This window comes from Alligator mississippiensis, chromosome 1 (genome assembly GCF_030867095.1).
Source record: "Alligator mississippiensis isolate rAllMis1 chromosome 1, rAllMis1, whole genome shotgun sequence".
In the NCBI taxonomy this organism is placed as follows: Eukaryota; Metazoa; Chordata; order Crocodylia; family Alligatoridae; genus Alligator; species Alligator mississippiensis.
Genome location: NC_081824.1, coordinates 184,727,093 through 184,733,946, shown reverse-complemented (window position 1 = coordinate 184,733,946; position 6,854 = coordinate 184,727,093).

The window sequence follows — 6,854 nt, the reverse complement described above, 5'->3', positions numbered from 1 at the left end:
GTGGCAAGAACCCTGGCCTCTGGTCATTCCCCTGTGGGTGTGTATGCAGCAGCAAGGCCAGTACATGGGAGGCAGTGGCAGCTGCTACTCCCTCAGCATGGGTGGCTCCTCCTCCAGTAGCTGGTGACCCAGTGTGCAGCCCTGGCTCCACTGGAGGCAGCTCCGGCTCCACACCAGTGCTGAGCCAGAGCAAGTGCTGGTGCTGGGCCCAGGCAGTGGGGTTGGGTGGTGGAGGACCTGGGGCAAGGGCAGGGGCTCCTGGCTGCTGAAGGTAGTGCTGGACCTCCTCCCTGGGCTGCAAAGGAGCCTGCTTCTGGGCAGCAAGTGGCTGCCAGGGGGTGGGCAGGGCTATGGTTGGGGCAAGGCAGCAGGTGGAACAAAGGCGATTGCCAGGGCTAGGATGGTGTTCAGCACCCAGTGGTCCTCCATGGCCTGCACTGCCCTGGCCATGATTGCACCCTGCTCCTGAAGGGCCTCCACACACTTGTGCTCCAGGGCCAAGAGCTGTGTCCTGAATTCCTTCTTCATGTGGTCCCATGCCTCCTTATGGGCCATGTCCTCCACACAGCATCTGTCCTGCCAGGCATCATCCTTTGCCTGTCACATCTGTGCGTCACCAGCAGTGCATCACCACCATCACTAACCTGTCCAGGAGGAGGGTCTGATCCTGGGTCCTCCTTTTGCAGAGCTGCCGTATCCACAGGGTCCCAGCTCTGGGTGGCAGCAACCCTAAGACCACATCTCGGCTGCCAACTGAGGCCTCTCTCCCATGTGCAGCTGCAGAGCCTGCAGAGCTATGAGAAAGAAGCTGTTTGTTAGAGCTTGTAACATTTCTGTGATAAGATGCTCTGTACCAGGAGCCATAAGCAGCTCAGCCATTTATACACTGCTCTTCAGAGCAGAATAGAACTTTAATTCTGACTTATTTGCCTTATAAACATTTGTTTCTTTTAATAACTATGTTCTAAACATTTGTTTTAAATTAACTGAAATGTATTTACATCTTTCACTTGGCCTTCAACTCTGCTTTTGCTGTGCAATTTTGTATATGACTTTATTATAAAACATAAGTCATTATTATTAGCAGCACTGTCACTACATGTTGCTGGGGGATTGATAGCTGAGGCATACAAATATTTATATCAAGCTGAAACTTGGCATAGAAACTCAGAACCAGGAAGCACATTCACTTACAAAATTACATATTAAAAAAATAAAATGAAGTTATTTAGAAGTTTATTTTCACACTCATAAATCAAAAATCAAATTCATTTAGGAAAAAAAAAGAACACTGGCAAATATTTAAACCACACAAGATTGCTGAATCAAGTTAGGTATTTTCAGCAACAACAAAAATAAAACCAGATGAGAAATTAATGTTTGAGGAGTGCCCAATCAAAACAGATATTTTTTTCAAAACAAAAAATCCTGATGCTTTCTATAGCATTTGAAGAAAAGTAATTATAACATAGACAAAAAAAAAGGTGTGAGGGAACTGGTCTTATCTGCCTTGGACATTACACAACCTTTGCTCCCACATAGTTGGCCAACATCAAATCTCTACATCAGCTAAAGCCTCAAAATTGGGCCTAAGTGTTGTATAACTCTCACACTGGCCTTCTGCTCATGGAAGAATTCCATTCAGAAAACACTGCAAAACAACTGCCTAATTATGAGCTAAGTTCTCTCCTCCTAGGGACAGTCTCCTGGGAAGGGATTTAACATGGATAAATTTCTGCAGGTTTCTGGCATCGTTATCACAAACATCCCTTGAGGAAGGCTTTTTCAGCCAAAGTTGAAAATTAGTCTTTGTACCATGCAAAGCCTGGAGATACATGGAGAAATGTAATCCCATTTCCACTAGGATCTCCCCTGCCCAGCACACACACTCATGTGTAGGTTTACATGCATACATGAATATGTTTGCATGTGTAAAATAAAGCAACTTCTCTATAAGTTCACTCCCATGTCTAATCACGTTCCTACATATCATGCAAATCTCCAGGTGGCTGGTGATCTTCTATGACCTTTTAGACAATCATGTGGAGTGTATAGCATCAGTTTTAATAGTAATACTAATAGCAGGTTAGATTTTCACAGTCCTTATTTGGTCAAACAGGGGAGTAAGGCTCCTTTGCTCCCCTACTCAGAGTAGGACTCTCACAGTGATTAGATAAGGAAGAATTGTTTGCTACAAGCACATAGACAGCAAAAGGGCAGGGCATAGGCACCAACTTTTATTTTTTCTGGGGGGTGGCGGGTGGGGACTAAGAGGATAGTCACCCCCCTACAGCAACACAGCTGGAGCAGACCTGAGCGGAGCCTTGGCAGGGGGTGAGGCAGGATGCAGGCTGCAGGCTGCAGGCTTGGGGCTCCCGGTCCTTGCTGCCCTCCTCCCAGGAACCCTGAGCCAGCCATGCTGCCATGGTGAGGCACTTTCTGCCTGTCTGGCAGCAGCAAAGAGCACAACTCTGTGCTGCTGCCCCCACTGCTATTAGGTGAGCAGGGGGCACCTCACAATGGTGGTATGGCTGGCATGGGGCTTCTAGGGGGATGGCAGGAGGCTGAGGAACCCCAAGCCCACAGCGGTCAGCCTGCATCCACCCCCACCCCATGCACAAAACTGGGGGCATGTGCTCCCCCATGTCTCCCTTTTCAGGAATGCCTACAGTGGCAGGTAATTGCCCCCCACCCCCGGGCCCTGGACAAGCTGCCCATGTCTGTGTCTCACTCCCTAGCCTGGCCCCAGGTCCCAAGCACTACCCTGGATGGCCAGCACCCACAGTCTCAGCCCCTGACCCACTCCCTCCCTCTCCGTGGGGGCCTCAATCTAAACTGCCTCGATCTAAGCTGCCTCCCATAGACTTGCCTGCAGGCAGCTGGGGAACTGCTCTCTGCTGCTGCCTGGAGCTGTATTCCTGGCCACGTGCATATTTGTACGCTGAAACATGCAGTGGCATCCCTCTATATTCTGCTCCCCGCAAGCCCTTTCAGGCTGGAACTCTGCCAGCCTGCAAGGGGAAATCCACCATTTCCTGTGTTTTTCCATGGTGAATGGAAAACCAGGATCCCTGAACTGTACTGGGAATCCTGTGCAAATGCTGTTCCAGAGTCATGGAGGCTGCAACCGGGACTTGATGTTCCCATTTCAGGCCTGTCCTGCCCAATTAGAGATGGGTAGTCACCCTACTCTCTTCCCAAAGCGGGCCAGGGCCCTTGGGCCCCCATGTACTCCTTGTCTATGGTGCAGTGTGATAACACCATAGCCACCCTCCCTCAGGATTGTGCAACACAAGTTCACTCAGCTCTAGCACTGATATGATTCCTGTGGCTAACAGATGACACTGTGGGAGGACGGGGGAATGCTGACCTGGGCCCAGCATCCCAGTCAAGGTCCAAGAAGCTGCACCCTCTTGCAGGGGTTGTCCTGGGCTCAGTGTAAGGTGTGTATGTACACCGTGGAATGGTTCATGACAGGGTGGGGGAGCATGACCTGGTAACACAGGTGCCCAGTCCCAGGGCCCATGCAGGGGACACAGAAACCTCCATTCCCCCCTACCAGCTGTCTGGTGGCAACTGACAAATAACCAGAGGCAGGAAGCAGGGCTGGGGAAAGAGGCTGTGCTGGCTTGGGTCTGAGAAAACTGGGGACAGGACCTGCTGGGCACTCGGCCAGAGCAGCTAAACACAGGCAGACTGCTAGCATACTTCCCTGTAAGGGGGGCCTAGCAGGGGTCTGCAAAGGTGCCTGGGTTGCTGGTAGACAATGACCTAAATGAATTGTTAGGGGAACTGCTACTGAAGTTCAATGCTCCAGTCTAATTGACACAAATTATGTTTCAGTGCACATTGATCCATTGATCTATCTTAAACCGGCTTCTGCCTGTTTTAAACCAGTCTATTTACAACAAACTTCTGTTCTGTTAGGAGTTTAGGGCACTTTCTGATTGCTTAGACCAGTAAAAGTATAATGTCTGTACATGGCCTCAGTTCTGTATCTCTCTCTGTCTCTCTCATTCGGAAAGCAGGGTCGATTTTGCACCTTACAGACTATCTAAATTTAAGATGTATAGCATGAGCTTTCGTGATCCCAAGCTCAGTTCATCAGATGCTGTGAAAGGATATGCACAGAGTAGTGTATCAAATAGAGTTATTTGAATACAAAAGACAGGGCAGTAAGGGAATGGGGGTAGTTCTGGGAGAAGCAAATGAGTAATGAACCTGAGGGGACATTCTGTCTCATTCATACATGTATATATGTATAACAGGGGGCAATAAGTATCAATGGGAGATAGAGGGTGTAAAAAACAGGATAAAGAGAAGAAATATCCAGCTTTCTGCATTTAGCTTCTCTTAACTCGTTTAGGAACAAGCAATAACATCTATGTGTCGGCAGTTATTTTACCAGAGCACAACAATATAGACACTGACATTCCAGAATGCTGAAAAGAGGAAGGAAAAACATTACCTGTGTTATGATGGATTCATTTCAGATTCAGAAAGCATTACTCAGAGGATCGTGATTATAAGAAAAACATTTAGTCCTGGGACAGATTGACATTGTTCAAGCTATTTTGCAAACAAGTATTTGTTCCTATATTGAAGGCAGTACTTCTGGGACACATTGTACTTAATTGCCTTCCATTAGCTGCACTACTTTTACACTGAAATACACTTCTTATTTTTTACTCTGTAAACAAAGTGACTTTTATATTAATCAAATCTCATGCTTGATGTAGTATTCTCCCAACTCCACAGCACAGATTTAAACAAAATCCTAAGCAAAATGTTGGCTGCAATTCTCCCCTCATTACTAGTATATTTTCTTAATGTCCCAGGTTAATATAGTGCACATGACTGGATGACTAAGACAGAAGCAACGTTTTCATATTTCGCTTCAACACATTGTATACAGAGATTCAAATTTTGGCAGACCCTGCTAAATATCTCACAGGCTGTAGCATGGTGAAAGTTATTTGCTTTGTGAGAAACTTGTGTACTAGTTGTGAATTGAAACCTCTGTTACGTGACAAGATGGGTTAAATTAACCTCCCTAATGCTTTGTCTGACAGAGAAAGAAATAGGCACCAGATTTTGATCTTTGCTATGTTGTTGTCAGAAAGGAGTATTCCTGATTAACAGTGGAAATTTTAGAACTTAGATATGTTCATATTTTTGGTACATATATTTATTCAACAGATTTGGGAAGACAGGGTTGGGAAAATTAGAGCACTCTCTTCAAGTGGTTAATGTATTTCTTAATCAAAATCAAACCAAATCTACTTTTTAAAGACTAAGCTTTTATTTTTATCAGGATTTTATTTTTCTGTTCAGCACCACAACTGTGAATATTGGAATAGTACAAGGATGGCTACTCCTTCAGTATTACTGATATAATCAGAATGTGTATGCCAGAAGTCTCTCTCTCACAGAGTTTTGATTTGTAGACTCCAGAGGTTAAGTTCTTATTAAGGATACCTCCGTTAGACTTGATTCTGCTCTCACATTGATCCAATTTCCCTAACTTTAGTGGAATTACCCTTGATTTTTACCACTGGAAGTGAGACAAGAATCAGGCCCATTAACTTCAGTGAAGTTCTACAAGGGGTGAAGTTGACCCAAGAGGCTCAGATAATTTGGATCACCATCAGATAAACATCCAAGCTCTTGGGTGGTTTTCCCAATCAAAACCATGCTACAGGCTTCTGGCATTTTTCCCTCTACAAATCCATAGCTGAAAAATGGATATAAATTTGGATGACACAAGATATTGAGGAATGAGAAATATCTAAAGTGTTGGATAAGAAAACTGGACAGAAAATGACACTGCAAGAGTTTATAAAACTCTTTGATACACTTTGCTATTGATTTCTCAGTTTACATGCTAAAGCAGCAGTTCACAATCTTTCTGGACTATGACCCCACTTCCAGGCACTCAACCCAGCCTCCATTCAGCTTATGAACACTTATGACCCCACTTCTGGTCCAAGCCTATCTGCAGTAATTGAAGTTCTGTGAGGTCCGTTTTCTTCCTTGTAAATGCCACAACTGCATTAGGGGTTGTGACCCCTCATTTGGGAACTGCTAAATGAAACACTTAATCCTGTCTTCTGAGTTGTGGCTATCCTTTGCTGTGTATATTATGGGGGAGGGGGGAGCAAAACAGGACCTGGCATGTGTACTTCAAGTGCAATAATGGCTCCACAGAATTCTATGGCACTGTGCACCTATGTATGTATGTATCTATCTGTTCCCCCTCACTATGGTGTATATTGTTCACTTTAGAGTCCAATGTACCCCTGTCCTATATACATCAGGGATTAATGTATTACTACACCTTAGTTATATGACAGGCTGTATGCCACTGCCCTAGGATAACAGTGCTCAATCCAGTGAAACTGTGGTAAAAGGGTAATGATCAGAACAAGTATCTAACACCTTGACCACTTCTCATATACTAGTGCCAAACAGTCTATTCCTCTCATGAGTCATTTGTGGGATACTTTTAAATTACTTTAATTTAATGTCCTATATTCAGCGCTGGATTATTGCAATTGCTATTCAAACTTCAACTTGTACCGCAAACAGTTACCTACCTTTTCTGTTGTGAGAGGACGTTGTACCTGCTTTACATTCTCCATTGGCTCCTTATTTGTTAATAGCTCCCAATTCCCCTAAGCCTGGTCTTTCCTAGGACCAGTCTACCTCTGGACTCACTTCTCTCTGTGTAATTCTCCAAGAGTGCTGCTGTTATCAGAGGAAAGACATGATTTGTGCATGTAAATAAATTACTAGGAGCTCTGGAATCAAGGCTTTTTTTGGCATGAGGGCATAGGCTTTTGATCAGGAGGGCT